The sequence below is a fragment of the Cajanus cajan genome, chromosome 2 (genome assembly GCF_000230855.2).
Source record: "Cajanus cajan strain Asha chromosome 2, NIPB_CcT2T_4, whole genome shotgun sequence".
NCBI lineage: Eukaryota > Viridiplantae > Streptophyta > Magnoliopsida > Fabales > Fabaceae > Cajanus > Cajanus cajan.
In genome coordinates this window covers 4,946,405-4,961,202 of record NC_138518.1, presented here as the reverse complement: position 1 = coordinate 4,961,202, position 14,798 = coordinate 4,946,405, and positions in this window count along the sequence as shown.

Sequence of the window (14,798 nt, the reverse complement as noted above, 5' to 3'; positions counted from 1 at the left end):
ATTTTAAAAGTCTAACTTTTAAAATCGGCTCTTTCAAAATCGGTTACAGAACCGATTTTAAAAGTCAAAAATAACCGATTTTAAAAGTCTTTTTTCCACTAGTGCCAACATAATACTTTTTAACGTGCTTTGTCCTCACTCACACTTTTTGGAAAATTTCCTAGAAGTTAACCCATTCGTAAATTGCTCCAAGCCAAACATGCTTAGCTATAATGTTTTTAAGCGATGAGCTACTAAAAATAAGTACATCTTATTAGTATAAGTAGTATAAATTAATTATTTTAATTTATCCTCAAGTACTACATAGTCTCACAAATGTACAATCTAAACAAATGTACAATCTATGGATCGCTTTATTTTGATGTATTAGGACTATTACAAGTCCACCAACTTTCACCTGGTTCATCCTCAAACCACATTGTACTAGGAGAGAGAATTTACTTTGATACCATTAAATGTAACACCCTCTAATCCTCATGCATAAACTTAATAATATATATATATATATATATATATATAATAGTCTAAAAAATACTTCATTAACTAAATAGAAAAGGTATATATCACATTACAACTCTCCAAATAACAAGATAGAAAACGAAAAACCATTAACGGAAGCAAAAATGTCTTAAAGAAACTAAATTTCTAATGTAATGATAGAAGAGAAACAACCCATAACTAAAACTCTGATGTCACATCTTAACAAAGCGATCCCAACATAAAACTCGAACTTCTCGATAATTAAATTCACTTGTGTAAACACACCAAGACAAGACAACAAAAAAAGGAGAGTGAGAAACATCTCACTTTGATTACCGGTATAAGAAGTGGTTAGGTAGTCACACACATACAATAACATAATATATAGCATACATGTGATTCAAGAATAAATGTTTCACCTATAACATAGAGCAATTAAAACAATAATCATTCATTCACATTCTATCAAATCACATTTCATCATATTTCAATGTCAAAATTTAAACATAATTGGTATGCTATGTCCATGTAAGGACAAGACTCTTTTAACTACATGTTTGTGGTGTCAATAAAACATTTTATCCCTATAGGGTTAAGTTATCACAACACTCTACACTAGGAGAAAATACACCAGTGGTGCGTTAGGATAGCTATGTTGGTCAAGTTTCATCCCATGCACATAGAGTGGGGGGATTGGGGCTTCAAAACCTAGTTATCTCCAAGGTCATGAATCCTCAAGCTACACAAAGGAGATCTTCCCTAATAGTGTATTTCACAACATACCCATCACAAAAACGTGTTATGCAAATGATGCATTTCATATAGACTTTATGCATGGTCACCAAATTCACATTCACATGATTTCACATTTCACAAGTCACATCACTACTAAGTTATACTTGGACTTATTTACACAATCAGTTACACTTATCACATATCACATATCACAATTTCATAGAATCACATTACATTCTCAATTTCCAACACTATGCACATAATTCTCATCTCAATCATGAATTCATAAGGTTTACTTATCAATCTATACACATGCATTAGGCAAATATTCATATAATTAAGTTTTAGGAACAAGGTAGTGCTTGACATGGTTTACCCTACGCTTGATATGATCGAGACTGAGAGCCTCTAGAAGAATCAAGCTTGGCATGACTTTCCCCATGCTTGACGAGTTCACGATAGGGAGCCCCTGAAGATCCCGATCATGACCAAGGTCACGCTTGGCATCAATAATGCCATGGACATTATGTAGCTCTCATGCCCAATGTGCACCTCCTCGTTCTTGACGGCCCCAAGTGGCACCTAGCGTGGTATCAATAAAATGCATTTTGCATAATCTACGAATTGCACTCACATTAATTCTCCTATGTTACACAGATTCATTTTATTAAAAAGGCATCTATAGTTTAATTAATTCGCTCTTATTAATAGGGTTTCAATATGAAATTGATTTGTATTCATCCTTAGGATTCCCTTGAGAATTGACAGACACTTATGGATTCACAATTAAGGCAACTCATAGATCAATTATACAATTCCATACATATAGAAATCAAGAGACAACAGGTATACATTACAATTACAAACAAGATTTAGGTTTAATCCCTCAAATATACATACACAATCAACAGGATTGGGGGTCAATCCGATTACCCAATAGTTAACCTAGAACTGAAGCGAGATTCTCACTTACCTTGATGGATGTTAAACTCTTAGTTTAGATCTTCAAGGTCTTCTCTCATTACCTTTAATTCTCCATCCCCTTCAGATCACGAGATATTATTAATAAAGTGAGTCAACACTAGCTTACTAACATGTTTATATAGAAATATTAACCTTATTCCATACATAGTCTGACGACAAAAGCCCATTAAATTATTTCTCACTATTTTAAAATAAGAAAGTAAATAACAATTACTATAATTTTAATAAAATATCACTCAACATATAATTATAACTCTATTAATTAATTAAAATATTTCTTTAATTTATTTATGAAAAGTAGAATGTTATATACGAATACAAGGCAGGTCAAATCACCTTAAATAATTGTTTTTTGTGTTTCTTTATGGTAATATTTCTAGTATGTTTCTAATCCTTGTTGCACGTAATTTTTTTTTGTTATCAGCATATTTATAGTTTAGATGTGATATTCGATGTCTTAAATTCATTTTTATTTATTACGATGTATTTTTATATTTATTTTCACGTTAGTAAATAAAATATAAAAGAAAACATGATTTGATAGGATTAAATTGAATTTATTGAATATTAGATAAGTCAGAATGCCCCTCAAGTTAGCAAGTGGGATATGTCCCCACATATCAAAAATATAAACGGCTCAAGCTTGATAATATTAGGTACACTTTTTTTTCTTTCTTTCTTGTTACTTTATATTCACAATGTCATTTAACTTGAATATTATCTTTTGTAAGTATTCGTCATACACTTTTTTGCGTCCCCCAAAACATTTAAAGTGTATATATTCATGAAAAACAGAACAAGAGGCATAGCTTTAAGGTTTGATAATTCCCTTTATTTTGATAATTCCCTTTATTTTCATATATCAGTACAGAAGGTATACATTTAATATATAGGGATTTTTCTTCCTAAATTTACGTTCTCCTATTTAAGCTAATGAACTGTCTACAATTAATATATAAGAATCATATCTTTACAAATTCTAAAATAGAAAGACTTTATATGATTGACAATCAATTTGTGATAATTCAACATATATATTATTTAATATTTATTTTTTTGCCCCCTATTTATCTTAGCATAAACAAATTTTTAAAGAAATATTTTACATATTTGCATAATCATTTTGTCCCTTAATGTTACTATGTCTTTGCATGATTTTCTTCTTTACCATTTTGTCCCTTAATGTTACTATGTCTTTGCATGATTTTCTTCTTTCATAGTTAATCTCCTTTAATTTCTCTCATTGATTCTTTCTCACTCTCAATCAAACATATATTCATCTATATTTCATATCATGTGGATTTCAGGTTCTATTAAATTATGATTTTATCATTCATCATATATCACTAGTAGAAGCATCTTTTACATTGATTAAAAAAGGCATTATACATCGGTTAAAAAACTAATTGATAAAAATTAATCAATGTAGATCCTGTCAAAGTGAAATGTAATAACTTTTTACATCGATTATTTTTAACCGATGAAAAAGTGCTAATTAAAATAAATAAACAAAAAACAAAAAAATCTTTTCCCACTTTCTTTTTGTGACCACCACCTACCTCTCCCCAACCATACAATAAACCCTCTAGACTTGTTTGTAGACTTAAACACCCCTTTGAGCCTCCCGTTCATCAATGTTGTATAGATCTACATTTACAGCCATGACTCCATCCTCCTCTATGACTCCAACTAGATCAACAACTCCCATGTCTCTTCCTCTTTCTAGATTTGAAAAAAAAAAAACAAACAAACAACACAAACAAACATACATGAAAAGGAGAGTGATGTGTTTCACACTACACCCATCACCCACAAATATTGAAAATATTGTGCATTTCTAAAGTTTAAAAGACATATTACATTAATTGTAGTTTAATTAATATTTTTTTTCTACATCCTGTCAAATTTGAACCAATGAAGTATACTCCTTTCTACATCGATTAAATTACAAATATGTAAAAAAAATATTATAATACATTAGTTAAACTACAAACAATATAGTATAATTGATATTATTTTCAAAAATGTTATCGTGTTACATATTACATCTGATTGTAAAATAACTTATGTGATATCATGTTATTAAATCTCATTTTCTTTTTTGTACTATGTAGGATAGATACTAGCAATTAAAACAAGTAATAAAAGCCAAAATGAATAAATATTATAGACAAATTTTCTAGTCAGATTAAAAACACTTCACCAAAAAATAGTTGGTTTAGAATCCTTACATAGTTGAAAAATAATGATAAGTTTAAATGGTAATGTACTCAGTAGAAACTTGCATGGAAAACATAAAAAATAGGATTCAATCTCAAGTCTTAGTTAATAGAAATGAAAATATTTAATCAGTTGTGTCATCCTTATAAGATAATAAATTTCTTGTATGTTATATGTATGATTTATTTTATTATGCTATGTTTTTTATCTTAACCCCTTTTCATTCTTGGAAAAAGTCTCACTTGAATTGCGAATAGTGTTATCAAACTTGGCTTGATCTGACTGATTGACCCAAGAACCAACAATATTATCGGTCTAAACCGACCAATGGATCGGGAATGCTTTCAACTTGATATGACCTGATCTGACTAAGTAGATTTAACCTGTGACTGGTGACTCGACAAGTTTACTTGACTTAGTTGGGTTAATGCATTTTTTTTTATTTTAATTAGGAATATAATGTTCATGACTCTCCTCTATTCATCCGTCTTCTCCATTCCTTACTCTCCTCTATAGTTTTGACTGCACCATATAATGTTTGTTGTCTCTCCTCTCTCACAATTGTGCATTCTAACAATGACAATGTGACCTTGTCAATGTAGTGCTCATCATCTACTCATTATACAATAACACAATCTTTAATGTTTGTCATCATTCACCATTTGTTTTCATCAAGCAACATGTTTGTCATATGCTCATTGCACAGCAACGTAACCCTTCTCTAATGCACAATTCATTAATTATATTTTTATTTTATTTTATTTTGTCTATTGCTTGTTGATTAGATTGAGTAGAGATTACTTTGCGACTAGTTTCTTGTGCATAGGTTTTTAATTTGTTTTATTATGTTATTCAATTGTTCTAATTCTAATTTGATGATAGTATATAATCTTAAAAATTTTAATATTTTTATCCATAAAAATTTTATAATATATTTTTACTTTTATAATATTTGTTTTGAAACATAAAATTTATATATCTTCAATTATTTATAGTCTTTAATTTAATATAGGTTGTTGAATCATACATACCAAATAGGTGACTACATGATTCAACTACTAATCCACTAACTCATTTACCGATATACCAAATTGTCTACTAGTTGAGGTTGAGTCTGATAAGGTTGATTTGGAGTCTAGATCGATTAAAACCTATCATTGCTATTTATTTTCAATCAAAGACCCATCAAACATATAAAAATAAAAATAATAAAATTCTTCTGAGGTATTTGTCTCCTTAGTCCTCGCACATATAACCAACATAGGATTCTTTTTCCTTTGCTAAATAAAAAAGGGAAAGAAAAAGGTAACGGATGGTGGAAGACCAACATTACTTTTGTCTTTAGATCAGTTGTTCCAAATCATGTCCAATGTTGGAAATATTTAACGGAAAGAAATCGATTCATATGGAAGAATATGACTAGAATATAATTAAATCGTGCAAAGCACTAAATTGAATGTTGGCTCATATATATACTATAGTATGTTGCTTGAATAAATATTAATTCTTAATTTCTATGCCCAACGAGAAGTGAACAGCTCAACAATCTAATTTGATAGGTACGTATAAACAATTAATAGAGATGCACACTTCTTGCAATAATATTAGTATATGGCTCGAAACATTATAATAATACACATTAGGTTTTTCTTTACATTATAGGGGTGAATACAAAAAAAAATTCCAAAATGAATAACTTTTTTTTTATAAAAAAAGTCTTAAATAAATAAGTCGTGTTTTCATCTGCTGGAAGCCGCTTCACAGACATAAAAAAAAAATTACCAATGAAAATCGTATTTTTAAAACATGATTTTATTTTATTTTATTTTATTTATATTTTTAAAATAGTAAAGTCGTGCATGTCAAACACAACTTATCTTAATTTTTTTACGTTAAATAATATTTTTATAAAATTTTAAAAATTGTTTTAGAACATAATTTTAATTTTTTTTTAAAAGCAAAAGTCGTACTTTTAAATACGAATTTCACTTTAAAAGTCTTGTTTTAAAGACATTTTTACCCATTCTAAATATTATTTTAAGATTTTTATCCATTTGAAAAATTTGAAAAGAAATTTATTTATTTTAAGAATAATTCTTAGTAAGTTATTTTACTCAATAACCTACCATTTACTGTAGGTAAAGTTATGCTTGTTGTGAGGATTAATATAAATTGTTAATCATATGTAAATTGATCTTTTGTTATATATATGTAGCGAAAACATGTGATCATGCGAGGGAAATAAATCTTAATCATACAACTTAATTATATATTTAAAATAATATTATACAGACCATTCATATAAAATTTAATAATCAAATGTAATTTCTTTCATCTTTTACACTCTTATTTTTTCCGTTTCTTTTTTATCTTAATTATGTGGCATGTAATGTGCAGGCGTTTTTACTATTTAGAGGTAAAAATATTTTTAAAAATTTGTAAAAAAATTTACTTAGTTCAAAAGTAACTTTTAATAGAGTTACTTCACTCAATAATTTAGAGTTTATATTAAATTTTAATAATGTAACTATTAAATTAAATATTCTTTGTAAATATATCAAGTCTATAAGATTTTACAACATTTGAAAATTATTTGATAATATATTTCATTAATTTAAATTGATGTTTAATATATTTTATGAATATACAACAATTTGAATTAATAAAACTAAATATCAACTAATTTTTAAATTTTGTAAAAATTTATAAATTTGATTTATTTATTAAGAATATTTAATTCGGTTGGATTGATAAAATTTGATGTAAACCGTAAATTATTAAATGAAATAATCCTAAACTCTTATTTATATATGTGTGTAATCAATTCAATTAATTTATAATTACAAGTTAAATTATGCATGTAGTCCTTTAAATTTTAAAATGTTCATTTTACTTATTTATCTTTTACATATATTTGAATCAATTTGATCTTTTTAAAACAATAATATGTAACACAATTTTAAATCAATTTCAAATGATCCGATATATGAAACTTATAATAATAAATTCAACTATATAAAAATTATAATATTCAAGTGACATTTGAATCCAAAAGGACTATAAACATAATGAAAATTGTGTGAAAAATGTTTTATAAGTAACTAGAAAATAGTATGAAATTAATTATAGTTTTTGAATTTTCAATTGTCTTTTAGACTTATTTTATACAATTTTTATTATTTTTATAATTTTTTTTTATTTGAACTTTAATTATATTCAATAGTTTTTATATAAATGAATTTAATAAAAAAAATTTCAAGTCTTGAATCAATAAAAAATTTGTCCAAAATTATGTCTCAAAATTTAAAATAATCATTATTTTAAAAGAATAAAATTAATATAAATTTAAGAGATAAAGAACCAAAATAAATATTTTAAAATATAAATAACCAAAATAAATTTAATAAATTAGATAAAATACGAAAAGTATAATTTAGTCATAATTATATATTACACTGGTTCTTTGCATCAAATTTTTGACAAATATATCAAAGGATTTTTGTTTGTATATATTTTGATGTATATCAATTGAGTTTGACATTAAGATTTTGCAGATATAATTTATATGATAAAAGTTTTCAATCCAACAATAAATTTTAATAAAAAATAATATTTTATTTTTTAATTCATAGAAATTATAATAACAATAATAATATTTAAATCTGAAATTCTGTAAATATTATTTCAATTTAGACTGAACTTTATTTTTTGAACTCCACCAACTTAACTTATATCACTTGATAATATTATAAACAATACAACTTGAAATATAGCTAAAATCATAAAAGTTAGCAAAAAAATTCAAATACCTTGAACTTAATAATTAATATTTGAATGTAAAACTTGCGTAAATTATTTAAAACTACCATTAAGTAAACCATAGTGACTTAAATAGTATAAGAATTACTGTCACTTATAAGTTATAATAACGTAAGTTAATTCCTGCTATGTAAATATGTATTGTCATGCACATGACTTACTCTATTAAAATTTGTTATGCAAATAATAATAATAATAATGTTCGAACATAAAATTTCATAAGAAAAATTTAATGAATGATAAAAAAATTAAATCTAAATAATTAAATTTTAAAATACTCTAAAATTTTTAAATTTATCGTCCAAATTTAACTTTAATGGTTAACAAAAAAATACTACCATTTGTATAAGGCCTTCGCATAGATAGAGTTACATAATGCTGAAACTCATTAGGAATACAAATTGAGTCTAGGCCCATAATAGGATTCAGAGTCTATGGGCTTTCTAGATTAGTATGAACAGAATATTTAACATAGGCCCATAATAATCGTAAGCCCCGTATATAACTTAACCACTCTTTTATTAGAGTAAAATACCTTTTCTCAATTTAAATCCTTGAAGATAAAGTATGTTAATTTATCCTTTAAAACATAAAATTTCTAAATTATGTATCCCTTTATCCATTTAAAGATTCTTACAAATCAAAACTTAGATGAATTGCTTTATGTTTTTATCGTTGAACTCTCATATCAAATCAAATAAGAATAGTTTTTTTTTTTTTTTGAAACTTATTTTGTATGGGTGATTTTCAATGTTAAAAAAACATAAATACTAAATTTTAATATATCTTGTTTATTTGTAAAATAAATTTCATAAACTTAATTTTATTATAATTCATCCTTAAACTTTATTGTTGTTGTTTTTACAAATAGATACCTTTTTTTTTGTTTGAACTTTTACTCCATTCAAATTGATTATTAAAATTATTATTTTTATACACAGTTATTTATATCATGTTAGAGTTAATTTATATTTGAGAAGCATTCATTAGACTTTTTCTTACAATTCATTTCTTTTTTATAGATTAGTATATAATAAAATTATAAAATTAGAAATAATAGTAATAATAATAATGTATCTATTTAATTTTTAAATTTTAAATATAATATTTTTAATGCTGGGAAAAGTGACTAACAAAAATTAAACTAATAAACATATCATGCTCTCTTCCAAATGCGCTTACAAGCATTTATAATAAAAGATAAATTCAAATAAATTGTTCCTAAAATCAGCTAAATTAGGCCTAAGTATTGTTTTATGTACCATGTCATTGTGAGAACAACTAAAAGTAAGGTCAATAAAGTCTTTGCTTTAGACTCCTTTAAAGAAAATATTTTATATTAATATTTATATTTTTTTTTTTTAAGATTTCATAACTTTAAAGTCACTTTTTATATTCTTAAAAATTCATTTCAAAAGGTCTATTTCTAAAAGATATATAAATATAATATTTTTTTTAAGATCCATCTCTAAAATATTTTTAATTTTTATCAAAAGTATTATTATTAATTTTAATAAAAATTTCACTTTAAAATTTATTTTAGACCTAATAATATGTTGGATCAACCCTAAAAACAATTTTATGTAAAAATGTAAGGATCATTTGTAAGAGAAAAAAAATCATTAAAAAAATTTAGAAGAAACATTTTTCACAAACAATCCTTCCTGTAATTAGGATAAACAAGTGAAATTAAAAAAAATAAGAAAGATCAACACATTTTGTTTATCTTAGTATTTCTAGTCCTTGACTTTTTTCACTAAAGTGAAATTAAAAAATAAGAAACCAAGATTTTCACTAAAGTGAAATAATTAATTTATAGGATTTCCTAATTTCTACAACACAAGTATTATTTTGTTAACATCTTTATCTTTAACCCAAGTATTATTTACAATAAGTATCTTCACTTTTTTCACATGCCCATATATTTAAATAAACTAATCACAAAATAACTATTGTTGGATAACAAAATTGCGCATTTGATAAAAAAAAATGCACAAATAAACAATATTGTTGCTAAGTATCTCTTCTAATATATTTACAATAAATGAGCATGAATAATAAGGAAACTAAGGATAAAGTAAATACAATATCTACGTACTCATCCTTTCAATATATGTCATCTTGCTATATATAATCTTCTTCATACACATTGAAAGTAATCATCTTTTTTTTAAAAAAAAATAAATTAATATATAAATTTTAGAATAAATAGAGTATAATATTAGAGAATGTTTTATTAATAAAATAAAAGGGAAAAGGTAAATTAAAAGGTTTTGGGTTGGACTTTAGGCCTAACTTAGAGGCTGATTAAAAATAAGTAAAATCGAGAGAATTACGTTATTATGCATCTTTTGAAAACCTAGAATACTTGCAAAAGAGAACCTAGAGGAGATCACCGAAGAATGTGCAAATTAGCAGTTGGAGCTATGGGAAGCGCATTAAACTATGAGATCATCACTCTAGGTATGAGAAAGTGAGATTGTCACATCCTTGGACATATATGAGAGATAAGGATAGAGAGACGATCCCTAAGTTTCTTAGGTTATTGAATTAATTTCTATGAAAGATGATGTGAATGTTATAAGATTGAATTAGTGTGTGGTCCTTGTAATTTTGTGTATGAATTCTAATTGAATAAATCTGATGATGAAATGCAATATTAGTGAGTTAGGAATATGAGACTTAGGGGTTTTAGGTTTGATTTGATGAATTTTTATGAATTGGTGATGTAGTGATGTTATTGAAGTATTGAGTGATCATTTGATTGATTGGATTGTAGATTGAAGGACTTGATGTGTAAATGTGAACTTTGGGGAATGAACTATGCAGATTGTGGGTTTGCATATTGAAAATTTTGTGACTACGTCAAGCGTGAGAATGGTCACACTAATCATGAGGTTACTAAACAGGTTCTAAACCTCTCGATGCTAGGCATGAGGTGTTGCGCCTGACGTCATTTGATGTCAATTTCTTATGAGAAAGGGAACACTAGGCATGGCATAGACCATGTCGTGCAAGGGGGTTCTTGACTTCTTGAGCATGGTCTAGACCACACCGAGCGAGATTGAGACAAAAATGTCCCAAACTTTGCCGCGTCAGGTGCTGGTGATCCCACACCAAGCGTGAGTTTGGTAGGGAGATTCCTAACCTTTTAGCGTCAAGCGCAAGTGTGACCTTATCGGGCACCATGCCATTTTTTCTTATAAAGTTATTTTCATGAATGATTTGATAATTGAGGAGCTAAGAAGAGGGATTAAGACTAAGATTTAAGAGAATAAATTTATGAGTAGAAATGTGTGAAGAGTTAACTAAAATAATGTACTCTAGTGTGCAAATATTAATGATGTTGTATGAGGAGTTATCTTAATGTATGATGTACTGAATTAATATGAATATGGCAAGGAGATAAGATAGATAAGTTTAGTGTTGCAGACTAACAAATGAGAAAGTGAATTATTGCATATTGAGTTGTCATGATGTGATTGTTGAGTCCATATATCCATACTTTGTTCTTGAAATAGTGCAAGTCTATACAGGTGGGATACCATAGGTCATCTACCTATGCCTTGAGAGGCAACCATAATCAACTATAACATTTTGAGAAGACCTTGATAGACATCCTCTAATTGAAGGTGGTTCGAGGGATCATTATAGATGGGTGGTCCTTACACTATAGATGAGTGGTCTTGCTTCATGGCTCATTGACTATTTTGTATTGATGAGGAAGGGGAAATTGATACCACATGCATGGTAGAGTTAAGAGCATGCATTTCATGAGTCTTGTTTTATAATTGAAATAAATTGTATGACTTGTTGATCATAAATGATGAATAAATGTATGGCAATTATTATTGTAGATGGGTGGATGGAGATTTATATGTATTCTTAAATGTACTTTTGTTGTAGATATGTGTGTTTATTCTTATGCTTCATATATGTTATGTATGGATTAAATGCATTCTCACTCCCTATGTTTGTGTGTTTGTGTTTGAGTTGATCACCATATGCAAGATTAGATCAAGTATAAAAGGATGTATTTGATGGAGGGGCTTAAGGAAGGGTTTTGCTTTGATTAGTGTGACATTGAAGCATAGATTTTAGTTTTAGTATTTTATTTGAAATTATTTAAATTTTATTTCATCATTTTCATTGTTAAAATTGTGTTCAATCAGGTGATTTATACCTTGTTTTAATTTCGCAAATTATTTTGCCTGTCTTTTTGTATAACGTTGTTGAAAAAAGTTGTGAATCCTTTTAATAAGTATTGATATTTAAGAATTTATTATTATAAAATGTTATTGATTTAAAATTATTAAATTTTTTATTTAATTATCCAAAGTTGAAGGATGTCACAAAAAAAGTTCTTAATCTTCAAGTACTTCAAATAAATTGAATATGTTATCATTGTTAGGGTGAAATAAATGTGTTTTTTTCCTTCTTTTTTTAATGATAAAAGTTAATTGCTAGTTGTTATATAATATGCTATATTTTCCAAACTATTAAAATGTTTTTAATTCTTTAGGGATGGTGGGGATGCAATAATATGTAAAAATTTATTTTCCTATAAGCGACATGATTTCAATTGCAAAAATACAAGTTGTTTCAAGTTCTTTTTGGAGTCAGGTCTCACACTTAAAGTGGGTATATTACTTTGTGTTTAAACATATATTATAGAATAAAAGAAGTTAAGAAAAATGTCAAACATTTAACTAAATTAAATATATAATTATAAACAAAAGTTTGTCATCGGTGATTTTTGATTTCATCCTACTAAAAATATTCTACTATAACATTTAATAATAATTAAGGAAAATATACAAGAAATATTTAATTTTTTCTTTTTCTTCAAGAATCATGCTTAATTTGACACATTTAAAATAAACTAATAAGACTTTAAGTCTTGGTGAGATTCTAGCCATAATATCATAAACACATAATAGTTAAATCATGACATACACTACAAGAAATTGCTAATTAGCGAGGAAACGTTTCCTTCAACAATCCCTCACTAAATTATGTAGCGAAAGATTTGCAAAGGAACATTCCTTCACTAAATTCAAGTCACTAATTAGCGATGAAAAAAAATCCCTCGCTACTTCCTTCACCAATCCTGTGCTATTTTCCTCGCTCATCCGTCACAAAGTTGCGCCGTTATTACCTCGCAATTTTTGTTCCCTTTATGCCTTGGTAAATGTCTTCACTATTTCCTTGATAAAGCCTCACAAATCCCTCGCAGGTAGTGTTCGCTATTTCATCACTATTTCATTGCAAAATGTTGTTTATTAGATTCTTTGCTCATTTCTCTTTAGTTCTTTGCAACTTTCCATTGCTATGCCCTCATTATTCTCTCACTATATTCCCTCGGGAAATTGTCGCTATGCTCTCTCGAAATGACCTTGTTATGCCCTTGTAAATACTTGAAAATCCCTCACTATTTGCTTGCAAAATGTCGTCATTAATGCCTCGCTAAGCTCTTGCTATATTCCTTCACGAACCCCTTACTATACTCTCATGAAATGCCCTCACTAATCCCTCACTATTTGCTCACAAAATGTTGTCATGAATATCACTATATTGCCTCGCTAATTCCTCATTATTCTCTTGTGAAAGGCCTTCGCTAATTCCTTAATGATCCTTCATAATATATTTGTTGAATGTCTTTCTTAATCCCTTGCCAATGTTGTCCATACATGCTGAGAACACGAATGAATCCAAACTTCTGAGGCGTGCAATGCATTGTCTTAAAAGACTCAGCTGCAAAGTTCCCCGCAAGTCCCCTAGGATACAACAGGATCTTCCCAGTATTAGACTGAAGATACAAAACTGGCAAGTTCTTAACCCAAAAAAGAGATAACAAAGAAGAGGTTAGTGCTTAGTCTCTTTAACTCTTATTGAATCTCAATATTTATATGAGGAGATACTAACCGTTTGTGGTTATAATTAATCACGATAATTAAAACCAATTAATTTTGAAATGTTTGGTCATTAAAATTAATTAAAACTACAACGGTCAAGTTATTATGTCTCATTAGAACTTTAATACCACTAATTAATAAAATAATTATTCTTAATTTAAATTCAATTTAAATTTAAATTCAAAATAATTTCATGAATTAATTAGCCTTTTGAAATATCTCAAAATATACAACAATCTCCCACATATTTCAAAAGGTTCTAAAAAAACTTTTTGGGTTCTCATAAGGGATGTAATGCATCGAACTTGGTATAGCAAGCTATTGAACTAGATCTAGATTGATAAGCTTAATACACAATGTAGTGAGTGTAATAAGCTATTGAACTCAAAACACTTGGTGTGTATCATAGGTAAACCAATCACATTACACTCCCATAATTATTGTCGTTATCGTTGTGTTGCGCTTTCAGGTCATGCGTATGCCTGATATTTATGAGTGTTCTAGAGATCTTGCCAAGATCCCATGCAAGCAGTTCCATTTGACACTTATATAGGTTATTTCATCAAGTGTATGCTACAAATCATACACCACCCATAAGAAATATGAAAATCATTAAAATCTTTATAAAAGGTTAAGCTTTCTCAT